The following is a 14,145-nucleotide window of genomic DNA, read 5'->3' on the forward strand; positions in this document are numbered from 1 at the left end:
TCGGGTGGCAAGGTGGCAATCTTGTTGCGCAACTCGCCGTTCTTGACAGTGCGCTCTTACATCCCTCTGGGATCTGACGTAGTCACCGGCGTTATCTACGGCGTAGACGTCGCCATCCTTAATAACGACTTGCCGATTCTTATCAAGCCAGCCAATGATGAGGTCATCGTTGATGTTAAGCGGCTAGGCAGTTCACGCTGCGTGAAAATAGCATTCAAGGGCAAACATATACCCTCGCATGTCAAGGTTGGACACTTCAGACATGCAGTGCGGCCTTTCATTGCGAAACCTCTCCAGTGCCGCAAATGCATGAAACTGGGACACGTGAGCAGCGTCTGCGAAAATCAGGCAGCATGCCCCCGCTGCGGAGAGCCCCACGCTGCAGATAAATGTGGCGCGACTGTGGTGAAGTGTTCAAACTGCGGAGGATCACATGAAGCTTCAACGAAGAAATGCCCACATATTAAGAAGGAAATGGCCATCTTGAAAGAGATGGCGAGAGATCATTCATCTCATCGCGAAGCCGCCGAAAAAATCAGGAAGCGACGTTCACGTCACCGGCGCTCCTCAAGACAGGCTTCTCAAGGAAGGCGCATGCCACTTCCTACAACACCACCTCCTCCTCCACCGCCTAGGCCAGACAATGTGGAAAGGACCGCGAAGAGCAAGTCCACTGAGAAGGCCACATCTGCCGAATCTTGGCCGGCTCTACCAAAACGACAACATTCACCAACAGAATCACAGGAAACTTTCGCTGGACAACCCCCGACGTCTACTGTCGGCGATGTGTGCGACCAAGACAGGCAGGTGGCTGATATGCTGCAATCGCTAATTAATACAATGCACATTATACTGCACAAGCTGCAAACACCAGCAGCTCGAAGCGCTCTGCAAATACTGGATGCACTAAATCCAGTGCTTGCTAGCATCATTTAAGCACCATGGCTCGACCAATAGACCCCTTCCGCACTGAACTTAAAAGTGCGTCGATCTTTCAATGGAATGCCAGGGGTCTAAGGACCCGTATATCAGACTTTCGCCAATTAATTTTCACAAATCGCTTCCCCATACTGGTCATTTGCGAACCAAATACATCAACTCCACTCAGACTGTCCAGTTATGAATCTTTCGTCTCGTCCACACGCGGTGCGAGCACGAAAGTGATCATCTACATCCGCACGGACTTCACATATGTCGCTAACGCAATAGAGCCTCATGACGACAACCAATATGTCTGCCTAAATGTCCAAAAGAAGAATGTGTCATTTACACTAATTGGTGCCTACATATCCCCAGCGGGTCACTTTGACGGCGAACGACTCAAGAAAATATTACTAATGAACAATGGTCCCTGGGTCATCACAGGTGACTTCAACGCGCATCACCAGCTATGGGGAAGAACTAAAATGGACTCCAAAGGCAGGAGCCTTGCCTCCTTTGCTGCCGACCATGATTTGTGCTGTGTAAGTGACGGCAGCCCTACATTTCTGCGAGGCACGACCTACAGTAGCTGCTTGGACTTGACTTTGGTGTCACGGCGCTTTGTCTCGAGCGTCCAATGGTTTACAGACGTAGAAACACATGGAAGCGACCATATTCCAACATACATAACGATTAGAGGAATTGACCAACGCTCCTCTACTGTGTTGCGTACAGTTGATTGGACAAAATTTAAGAAGGATATGGATGACACTTGTCGGGAAGGCCTTTCACACACTTTCGAAGAAACAATCGCAGAGGCATTGAAAACGTCCATGTGCTCGCTTACAAGGTCAACAAGGCGAACAGACTTGGACGTGGAACTGGATAGGCTGCGTGCGACACGCCGACAGGCGGAGAGGAGGTATCGGCGCACGAAGTCCGTCTTGGATCTGAGGGCTTCACGGCGCATACAAAAGAAAATCCAGCGTCGCATGGATAAATTGGAAGATAAGCGATGGAAAACATTCTGTCAGTCGCTTGATCCCCGAAAATCGCTCTCGCACATATGGAGAACGGTTAGGGGTCTTCGCTCATCTCCGCATCAAAGGAAGCCCTTCGCTGCTCTGGCCCTCTACCAACTTCGCTCGGAACTTCAATTGGCTGAAGAGTTCTGCGCACGGATTGCTGGGTCCGTGGCCATCATTACTGACGCAGCATTGAATGACATCCCTGAGGCACGTGTACCAGAAATCAACGTGCTATTTTCACTCGAAGAGCTGGATGCTGCGTTGGCGACTTGCAGGCGTTCTTCGTCACCAGGACCTGATGGCATCACGTATGCTGCCCTATGCCACCTTGGACATGAGGCATGTGATGAGCTTCTCAACTACTACAATGAGTCTTGGCAGAACGGCGCCGTTCCTAAACAATGGAAATCGAGCCGCTTGATCCCCATTCTAAAACCTGGAAAGTCACCGCTTGAGATCTCATCATATCGTCCGATTGCGCTTTCGAGCTGCGTCGGCAAAGTGATGGAAAGAATGATTCTTGCCCGATTGGAATGGTACCTAGAACGATTCAACATCTATCCGAACGCCATGACAGGCTTCCGTCGGGGTCGCACGTCCATAGACAACGTCATTGACATCGTAACATGGGTCCAAAATCAAAAACGCCTCAAGCGCCTGTCTGCGGCACTTTTTCTGGATATAAAAGGAGCCTATGATAACGTCACCCATGAGGCCATACTAAACTCACTTGAGGCTGTTGGAGTTGGTGGCCGGATGTATCAATGGATTCAAGACTATTTGACTGAAAGGCGTTTTTTCTTACAGACCGAAGACGGCCCAACTTCAGACCATTACATCTGCCGTGGCGTGCCGCAAGGTGGAGTGTTGAGCCCTATTTTGTTCAACCTCGTCCTGGTAGGACTAGCGGATTACCTACCGCAGACAGTACATGTCTCAATATACGCCGACGACATTTGCATCTGGGCCTCTGCGGTGACTCGCCCTCAGCTAAGAGCCAGGCTTCAGCGGGCGGCAACCATGACGGCTTCTTATCTCCGAGAACAAGGCCTCAGTGTGTCTACTGAGAAGTGCGCATTACTTGGTTTTACGCGGAAACAAATGTCATCGTATCCTGTTACCATCAATGGTCAAACTGTATTCTATGTTAAGACACATCGGTTTCTGGGCGTCATCATTGACCGCAACCTCTCGTGGAGCCCTCACTGCGTCTATCTGAAGAAGAAGGTAGTCGCCATTGCTCAAGTCTTCAAATTTCTATGCGGGAAAAACTGGGGTACACCAGTCCATTCTATGTTGCAGCTGTACAGGGTTCTGTTTTTCGGACTCCTACGTTACAGCCTACCAGTGTTGTCCAATGCATGCAAGACGAACTTTCGCACCTTGGAGAGCATACAAGGTCAAGCCCTACGCACGTGTTTGGGGCTGCCTCGGTGCACGTCAACAGCAGCAAAAATTGCCATCGCAGGAGACCATACAATCCAGACACATTTAGCTGTCGACTCTCTCAGAGCGCACATTCGCCATCTGTCAAGGATCCCCGACCACCATTTGGCCTCCCTACCAGCCGAGAGACCTCAAGCGACCTTTTCACGAATGATTAACGCTCATCAAGAGTACATACCAGCAAGTTTTACACCGGCGGCGAAGCCTTCCTCCCCCCTGTGGTGCCTGCGACAGCCTCAAGTGAATTTTGATATTCCTGGAATTACAAAAAAGTCCAATCATCCATCGCCGGCTCTGAAGCAACTTACACTCCTATTACTGCACCAGACGTATCATGACCGCATACACATATATACCGATGGTTCAACCTCACCTACCAGCTCAACTGCCGCATTCGTCGTTCCAGCCAAGAACGTTACAGTTAAATTCAAACTGTCGCACACGACTACATCTACATCGGCAGAACTTGCAGCTCTCCATGCCGCTATGATGTACATCACCGAAGAGCCAACAGAGAAGTGGGTCGTATTTTGTGACTCCAAGGCAGCCCTTCATAGCATCAAGTCCGCGTTACGTCACAGAACTTATGAGCAAATGACATCTGAAATCAGGGAACTGCACCACCATGCTCTGGAAAGAGGACACCACATTGTATTTCAATGGATTCCTGCTCACTGTGGCATCGTCGGCAACAACCTAGCTGACAAGGCTGCCCGGTGTGCCCACGAAGATACAAAGACGCGTCCAACACCTTTGGCGAGGTCGGACGCTGCCAGAGAACTTCGCCTACTTGCGCGCAAGAAGTCCCAAGATCTCTGGACATCAAGTGGCTTCAATTGCAGATTACGTCAACTGGACCCCACGCTACGGCTACAACTGCCACCTAGCCTTTCCCGCGGCGAAGCAACCTTGTTGTGTCGCTTGTGGTTGGGAGTGGCGTTCACGAACGCATACTCCTACCGTATGGGAATGGCCGAGAGCCCGATGTGCGACTCCTGCGGGTGCGAGGAGTCCATCGAGCACGTATTGTGTACCTGCCCTCGCTACGATGTCCACCGCCTCCCTCTGCGGGCAACTTTACACAGACTAGACTCGAGACCATTCACCGAGTCAAAGATACTCGGACCGTGGCCACAACCGTCACTGGCTCGAAAAGCGATTCGTGCACTAGTGCGGTACTTAAAGTGCACGGGCTTAAGAGACCGCTTATAGTGTCATTGTGTAAGGTGTCCCTCCCACATGTACTCAGTGCTGACTCTCTCCCTTTCTTCCTCTTTCTATTCCCCTTTCCCCCACCCCCAGTGTAGGGTAGCAAACCGGATGCTGTTCTGGTTGACCTCCCTGCCTTCCCTACCCTTGCTTTCTCTCTTTACCGTGTGTTAACGCTAAGCGAAAATTGAAGATATCAGGAGCTTCAAGTATCTTTAGGTCTTTAAATAATGAATTAGTTGGAAAGTCAAATGGTACTTTGCACACAACACGAATAGCTCTCTTTTGCAGACGAAAAACACGATTAACATTAGTGGCAGATGTTGGGCCCCAAACTAGGCAGCCGTAACTTAGGTAGCAACGAAACAAAGAGTTATAGAGCAGAAACTTTACCTTCTGTGGAATCGGTTTAGTAGTGAAAAGAAGACCTGAAAAAGGAGAAAGCTTGTTTGTTAAAAAATTAGTATGGCAGTTCCAAGACATGTCATGATCAAAGAAAACACTTATGGTCTTAACGGAATTCACGAGCATGATTTATGAACAGCGAAGTTTAATGTCATCCTTCAGGAGTGCATTCTTATTCTTGGCATGAAACAAAATCGTTTTACTTTTTCCTGTATTGATTTTCAACACATTTTCGACAGGCCAAGTATATAATTTTTTAAACGCACAATTCGCAACTGTAAGCAGTGTTACAGCATTACTTGAAGAAAACAAGGCGGTTGCATAATCAGCATATAAAATAAACTTGGTGTGGAAATCTAGATTAACATTATCATAAATAAAGATATTACAGAGAAGAGGGCCTAAAATGTTACCCTGCGGAACGCCAATATAGACTGGATTAACTTAGGATAAAATGGTATTAATTTCCACAAATTGGCATCTATGACACAGATATGACCTAATCAAGTCTAAAGCGATTCCACGAATACCATAGTGATTCATTTTATATAAAAGAAACTCGTGGTTAATACAGTCCAAGCAGTAGCTAGCCGGATTGGAATCTGAACCTTGCAACGTTTAACGTTAGAACGTTAACTAGTGAGGCGAGTGTACCAGTGTTATTGGAGGAATTAGAGGTTAGTAAATGGGATATAATAGGGCATTGCCATTTTCCAGAATACCTGTTGGAGACTGATAATCAGGCACACGATTCAACAAAATGTTGGCCAGCTTCCACAATTTGTGGCTGTCATTCCAGCAGGATTGAAAGTACTCGAGATGATAGCGGTCTTTGGCACGGCGCAGCTCGTTTGTTACTTTGTTCTGAAATGATTGGAAAACCTGCAGGTCATGTGGATTCTGGGTTTTAATGGGTTTATTACATAATTTTTGTTTTAACCTTGATTTTACGCAGCAATTCTGTCGTGATCCAGGGTTTGCGGATTTTCAAAGGACGCAAAGGTTTGGTAGGAAGTGGGAGATGTTTTTTGTAGCAAGCCCGAAAAGTGTGCAAAAATGTTTCATAGACAGCATTATCCCCAGCAAAAACATCCCCCCAGTTAATCAGCCGTATTTCATTTCGGAACTGTGCAAGCTGGTTCATTGTAAATGGTTGATAAGTGAAATTACATTTTTTCGGTTCTTTTATTATTACGGATGAGACTTAGGAAGATGGAGATGTGGTTGCGTAAACTATGCGTGAAAACACCGCCTTTTATGTCAGCTTGGGGAAAGTTCCTCAAAAAAAGGTCAATACAGGTAGATGTGTCAACTGTGACTGGTTGGACTCGAGATAGTATTATGACAGCCAAATGCCTGCAGCAAAGGCAAAAAGTCACGACTCGCTGCCGTATCAGTCAACACGTCAATGTTGAAATCGCCGCCGAAAACAACTGTACATTGTAGATCATGGGCATATGAAAATAATTTCTCCAGAAATGACAAGAATCGCTCAACATTCACATTGGGTGGACGGTAGAATACAGAGAAAATAGTTAGTGCGTGCAGCACATATAAGACTTCACAGTCTTCCATCAAGAGGCAAAATTCATCAATGCAATTTACTGAAAGATTACCTTGCACAAGCATGCTTACACCACCTCCACGCGAAGTGGTTCTGGACCTAGCAAAACATTGATAGCTCGGAAAACACCATGAGGTAGAGTGTTGGTGATGCCTCGTCTCAGAGAGCATTATGAAATTGAACTGAAATTGGTGGCTCTCAAAGAAAAATCAAGTTCAACTTCGTTATTTCTAGCAAACGGGCAGTTTAGATGAAAACATTTAGTCGCCCGACTATGACAATTTCCAATATAATTAACAAAATCTGATGGAGGTAACAAGCCTGTGAAAGACATGGCAGTAGAAAACAATTATCCATCAAACACGTTTTATTATTTCAGTTCATCAAGGTCGGCAGCACAAATGATCGTGCACGCATGAATGCTTTCTTTTTTCATTACAAACGTTTTCCGCGATGGTGCCAAGCGAAACAAAATCCATTGGCACTTGCCCAGTCTTTAGCAGTCTTCAAAAGCACCCTGTTGGGGGCAGTGAGGTTTTTCAACATGAAAACACCTTTTTCTACTGTTGGCAGTACTTTACGTTTGTTCAGCCACTTATCCCTTAACGATTGCCGTGCAAAGCGTATGACAACATCGGGAATCTTATCAGGGTTAGAAGGAAGCCTGTGCGCGGCAAGAGCAGACTGACTGGTCAGGGGATCAAGCTCTAACTTTGACGCAAGTGCGTTTATTTTGTTGATTAAGGAGCCATCTTCATGTATTTGGAGGCCATGAATTTCAAGGTTGAGTTTCCTGCTTTGGTATTGCAGATCATTCAATGCAACAGATAACTCGTACCTCGTCGCTGGTACCGGAGTTTTCAAGGTTGGAAAGCCTGGAATTCATGCTCTTAATTTCAGCGTCATGCTTGGAGACTTGAGCAAGTGTTTCGTCATATTTGTTTGACATTAACTGCAATGATGTCTCAATGCCATCCACCGTTTTCTTTACGGGTAATAGTCCAGCTAGCCTACGGTTGGTGTCAAGAAGCAGAGAAGCTACAAAGGGTTCTATATAACTAGTCATGCAAGGCGCATTTGTTTTTCCATTGCGGCAACGTTGACACCTCCAGGCTTTCTTATATTCTTCCCCCTTAGATTTGAAAGTCATTTCGGCGATTCCCAAGCATTCACCAATATGGTGAATATTACTGCAGACCCAACATGTCACGTAATGAGCATCAGTTTCAATGTCAACATCACATTTTGCGCAAGTTTCATCTTCTCAGGCACTCATAACTGAGACAGTTAACAGGCACGCACAGTGACATGAACGAAAAGCAACGCAACCAAGAATTGAGAGCACAGTATATGTATGTTGTGACGTGTTTTCAAGGTGGCGCAAAAAACTAGGCAGCAGCAGCAGCGAGATACGAAAATTGATCGGATATTACAGCTAGAAGAAGGAAAACTACAAAAACCTGTAAAAAACTGCAGGACAGTTTAAGACAGCGGATTGGCTGCGCTGCCGCTACTGCCACAAGACGATAGCAGTGGCAGTGATAATAGAGTGTCATAGGTGAATTTTTTTTACAATGCTTTCTGTTTAGCGACTGATGGGGAGCGCAACTGCGCATGCGCCCTCCACTTAACCGCAAGCGGGCTAGCGTAACGAGAAACGCAGTCTGCTTACAAGCTGCCCAGACGGATGGCGCTGCGTATAGCCCCTGTCACCCGGCTAGCTACTGCTAGCTCTGTCAATCCAAGATTGTCCCCTTCAGTGCAGACATGCCTTTGACTACATTCACCGTAGTTAAATTTTTTTTTACTACGCGGCGCGAGCTTTAAAAGCGATTTTGCATTGACGAGGACCTATGTTTGTTTCGAGGGCTTGTGCGTGCTAACCGATTTTAACACAACGCAGAACGGTAAGAATCACTGCGGAAAATGATGCGCGCTGTGTATTCGAACACTTCGAGGCACAACATATATTTTATTTCCGAGCACTTCGACGTGGTCATAAGGAAAGGGTCCCATAGCACGCTTCTTCTTGGAATCGCTTGTCGTGCGGTTGCTAATTACTGCAACTAAATCACACCTAGGACAAAAGAAATTCGCGATTCCGCCCGAACGGCGAAGCACCTATTGCGATAGAGAATTGGTAGATAGCTGTACGAAGTAAGAATAGCAGTTTTATTGGTAGTGTAAACTGGTAATCATTCGCTTACTAACTAAATTACCAATGATAGTATGCGTACGCGTGACTCAACGAGAACGTAGAAAGAAACATACACACGGAGACAGCGCTGTCTTTGTGTGCCTGCTTCCTTCTACGTCCTTGTTAAGTCGCACTTACACATTCTATCGTGAATTCAAACCAACTAGCCCGTCAACGTGTTTTAACTAAAGTAACGAGCGCGGTGTCACGCGCGCACAGGTAAACATGAACGCACATCATTCGATGACAGCGGTAACTGTCTGTGAAAACGCTGGAGTTAGAAATCGCGGCAGCAGCCGCGAGCCCATTGACCTCCGTGCATCTGTCGCTTCAACGTGTGCGAAACGTCCAAAGAATAGCGCATACGATGCTATCGGCACTACGCGCATTATGCAAACATCGCATATTGCTCTGAAGACAAGGAACGCGCGAGCGCGCCCTTTAGCCACGTCCCATAAAGCGCTTTAACGTCCCACACCGCTTTCAAGACACGTGAGCGCCGGCAACGCGTTCCTACTGCGTCCGCGATTCGCGTGTCCAACGCCGTTGTAGAAGCCGCGGTTGTCTCCACAGTCTACGGAGCGGCGGGTGAGGAGGACATCGAGGCACCGTAGCAGTCGCCGGAGAAGAACACCCCTCCTCCCTCGCCTCACTCCCCTGCCTCGCGCGCCAGAGGAAAGGGCACGTATCCGGGCCGCGTACCTCGCTCGCGCACGTGAAATTGAACCGCGTTCGCCGGCTCACCCTCACACGCTTTCACTCATACGGAACCTCACTGCGACAGCGATGACAGCAATGGGCCTAAAGTGTCTATATAATCGCCATCGCAATGAAAAGCTTCCAACGCATTGGCCCCAGCTGGAAGCTGTAAAAAAGGATTGCACGTGATATGGAAGGCACTCGTTGGCTATTCACAAGCCACTGCTTTATTCTTCACTTGGTAAAGTGCAGCGCTAATGCGTTGCAAGAGCACGTCTGTGGTCGGATGCAACTTAAGTCTGGAGGGAAGCTCCGCCGACGCCCTCATAACTGCCAGCCACTGTTCCTCCGCGAAGCTGCGAATAGTTCGTACTTCAAACTTTCCCTGTTATCTAACTGAGGCGGCAACTAAAAGAATGAAGTTATTAGCGCGTCAGTTTATATGTTTTCACTCGTATATTATAGTGGACTGGTGAAAACCCAATCCTTTATTGAACTTCAATAAAACACTTGCTTGGCTGCAACCATTTATTGTCAAGTTGCAATTCAATTGGCAGTGATGTTTCCTGAGTAAAATGGGCTTCAACCAATGAATACACTCTTCAAGAACAGCAGATGCTCCGGAGGTATCACGTACGATGCCATTTTGAAAATGTCGCATGACGACCATTTTGTTTGCTTCTATGATTGGCTGGTGGAGTAACACAACCCCGCGCAGGTTGTGTGCCTTGGTTGCCAACTGCAGTTCCTTTAGGTTGTATCCTTCACTTCAAAAACAGTTGCACCCTTTGGGGTGTATATTTGCCACACAACAACGATTGCAACCTGTCTCGTTTGCGTTTCCTTTCGTGAAAACGCTGCGCTCGTTACTTTCCTGTCGAGAATGCTCTGTCAGGCTGATAACACGCACGCCGCTCGTGACTTGGATGTACTGGGCTCGCAGCGTTAAAGAAAGGAAATGCGGCAAGACAGATGACGATTATAGTTCCGTGGCCAATATAAACCCCAAAAGGCGGCAACTGTTTTTAGAGTGTACTACAGACATTTCATACGCAAATAAGTCCTGCATGTTTGGCTTACTTTGTAATATTGACAAAAACAGCGCATTTTTGTGTCACTGTGCTGAGCGTGTCCAGAGGGCGCTGCAGGTACGAACGGTCCACTTCACTCGGCTGAATGGAACGGCATACCTGCTGGCTGATTTCAACTTTTTTTTTTTCTGATCAAAGAACGAATGCTGCATTATTTGCCCACTCACTTTTGTCTGCCCACATGGCTTCATCATTTCTTACCATTTTGATAGAAGCAGCAACATGTCATCATTGTGTAGAGGTTTGCAATGTGCTTCTGCCTGATTATTTACATTTCGGCATAGCTTGTCGACGGTATGCGTGTAGTGCGCCAATAGAACATTTGCATGAGGCTATATTTCTGGCCTTTGCGAGGCGTAACCACAAGCATTGCATGCCATTATAAGTTCCGCAGAATTAAACCGAGCACTATTGTAATCATGACCATTAGTTACATAGCATTTTCATTTACCGACTTCTTAAAGATTTTCTTCACGTAAATTCCAACATGTGAGTTCGATGTGCATAGCCTTCGTATAATGACTTTGTATAGTATACTTCCTCGCTGAAGCTCGCATGCAGAAATAATCCTAAGCTACGTAAGCAGAAAGGTTATTATAGAAGCGTATACTTTTTCAGAAAGTGGGTGGTTGGGAAATTTCTGTGCTCGCATGGTTTCCACTTTGCCAATCCACACATGTACTAAAATGTGTGTGTAGCCGTCGTTACTTCTTTAGAAAACCCAGGTAAATTCAATCAGGAATAAATTATATTTTAGAAAAGTAGAGGCAAGAAAAATTATATACTGTCAATTATCGATGTAGTAGTTCTGCGGAAACCCGCAGAACTGTTAATTATCTGTAAGATTTAGTGATATTATCCAAAAACGCAAAAAAAGCCGACTAACGCAGCCAGATAAAAGTACTTTCATTGTGTTTTTACGAGCACATTCGTGCGCTGCATACGTGTGCATGCCTACATAGATTTAACAAAAAGGATGACATTAGAGGAAAGAAAGCTGAAATTTGCGATTCATATTCTTCCATAAGGAGAAACATTTTTTTTTATTATAAGCACTTCCAAGCCATATGCTCCGAAACGTATATTTTGCGCTAACTAATAAAAGACCCTGAGTTTCTTACTGTGTCACGTTAATCTGCATTATTATGAAAGTTAAGCTAACCCAAACGCCAGTTCGCGGGAAGGTACAACCGTTATCAAGTACCCCTCAACATGTACGTAAAAGTTAAATAAGATAACCGGAGCAGCTAAATTCGATCAGCTTAATGAGGCACACGAAAACGAGTAAAGCGGTAGTCGCTCAGGAAAGAAGGCTTGCGTAAAACGACAGGGCTGAATCACAAATTACCTTGCACATTATTCAGGTCACTGGAACCTCTTCCGAGTAATTTAATTGCTGATAATGACGTCGTAATGTAGCGAGCATACTGATTAAAGTTCTTGTTTTGTTTTTCTTATCATAGAATGCCGATTCGCATTGCCACGCCAGGTTACCTATTATGTCTTCTATTTAGCCCTTAAAATGGCCGTGTTAGAAGTGATCGTGCTTTTTCTAAGTGTTAAATTGCTATCAGATGGTGCTAGTAGCAATAAAACGAAGCTGCAAGGTATTTAAAAACACTTTTGTTTCGAATTGCTTTTGTGCTTAATTGAATACTTGTTCGGCTGCGACTATTACGCTCCAATGGTCGGAGTTGTAATTTCACCCACAGGTATTGTGAAAACATACACATGCACCCGCAGTGGCGGCTTAGCGGCTACAGTGTTGCTCTACTAGGCACGAGGTTGCGGGATCGAATCACGGCCACGGCTGCCGCATTTAGACGGGTCCGAAATGCAAATACGTCCGTATCTCGTACATTGGGGGTACGTTAAGAATCCCCACGCAGTCAAAATTATTGTGGAGTCTGCCACTGCGGCGTGCCTCATAACCAAATCCTGGCTCTGGCACGTAAAACCCCAGAATTCTATTCGGAAGCATGCACACGCCGCACATACATGCTGCCCTTTGTTACGGACGTTTTACAGCAAGTAGTTTCCGCACTGCGCACGAAGGGCCGCCACACGCTCGCCGCCATTGAACGCCTTCGGAATCGAGAGCAAGCAAGGACCAACCCCCTTCCGCCGCTCTAGAAACGTTCCGCTGAGAGGTCGGGAATTATTCACTAATTATGTAAGTGTGGAAGAACAAAGGTAAGACGTGCTGTGTCGTCAACTGCAAGAACTGCGACATAGGCTTCACCGCATAAGCTGAGACTGTGTAGGAACTTCATCCGTGAGAAGTGTGCGAGTAGTGCTCGCGTTTACGACCGTTTTCCATGCACGTCTTTCGGCAAGGCTAGCACAACAAGCTCTACAAGGCTGAGCTAATTGGTTCATTGTCTATAGTGAATTTGGGCTAACTCGTTAATGGTGTACAGGTATAAAGCGCTTCTCTTCTTTAGTGTTACCCGTGTCCTTTTTGTACTATATTAGTTTTACACGCTCTAGACTGCCACTGCTGGACCGGTCATGCTGGCGTAGTAGCTTTGACGTTGCGTCGCTAAGCCCGACGGCGCTAGACCTAATCCCAGGCGCGGCGGCAGCGTTTATATGAGGCGTAATGCAAAAACTCCCGTGCACCGCAGATTGAGCGCACGGTATAGGGAGCAGGGGGTCAGAATTAACCCGGATCCCGGCTCAATATAGCCCGCCTCATAAACGTATCTTTTTCACGTAAATTCCCAGCATATAATTTTTGCGTTGTGCTGTCCGTTTCTACTTACTTGTGCTCGCGTCCGTACTTGCTAGAAACCATTATACATTCACCATGCTCCAACTGGCCCAGCAAACTACTCTACTAAATATAATTTTTATCACCACTGCTACATAGCCAATTGCTGGCAATGATAGGCAACCGATTGCCCACACAGACTACCAGGATAACACCATCTGCAGCAACGGCACAGCGTTCACGACAAATCACGACATATTGAGCTACGATAAGCATGCAAGTCAATAGAGAGTTTTAGCAGAGCGTTTACGGTCCGCTCCGCTCAGACCGGCCTATCGCAACAATTGGCATGCAGGCGCTCAGCAAAACGCTACCGGGAACACTGACGCGCGTGCGCACAGCACACATAGCGGCAGCGGAACGTGGGACGCTGACCACGTTCCGCTGGGAACCTGATTTAGCGGTGCGTCAGGGGGCGTGTAGTTGCTTTCGTAATCGTTTTACCGCCAAGCTGAGAGCACTTCAGCGACGTCTCTGGGAGACGCGCTTGTTATAGATAAGCGAAATCAATGCATTCTATGCAGCCACCGGCGCGCGTGAAACGTGTGCGGAGCGGAGCGCAAGCAAACGCTCTGCTAAAACTGTCTAATACTACGTCCTCCCCACGCAAGCGCGACTGACCTACTCCTTCAACTGCACTTTCCGTAACGGTGGAGTCAAAAGTGGAATATTCGGCGGGCACCTAGAATTTTCTTCCTGCGCCGCGGGAATCAAAAGCAGGCGAGTGATCACGCGGCCACTTGAAAAATAAAACTTGTGTCCACGCGAGGTGAATATATTTTAAATCTGCGCTTTAAGAAATCCGAAAACCA

Source organism: Dermacentor albipictus, chromosome 5, assembly GCF_038994185.2.
Source record: "Dermacentor albipictus isolate Rhodes 1998 colony chromosome 5, USDA_Dalb.pri_finalv2, whole genome shotgun sequence".
In the NCBI taxonomy this organism is placed as follows: Eukaryota; Metazoa; Arthropoda; class Arachnida; order Ixodida; family Ixodidae; genus Dermacentor; species Dermacentor albipictus.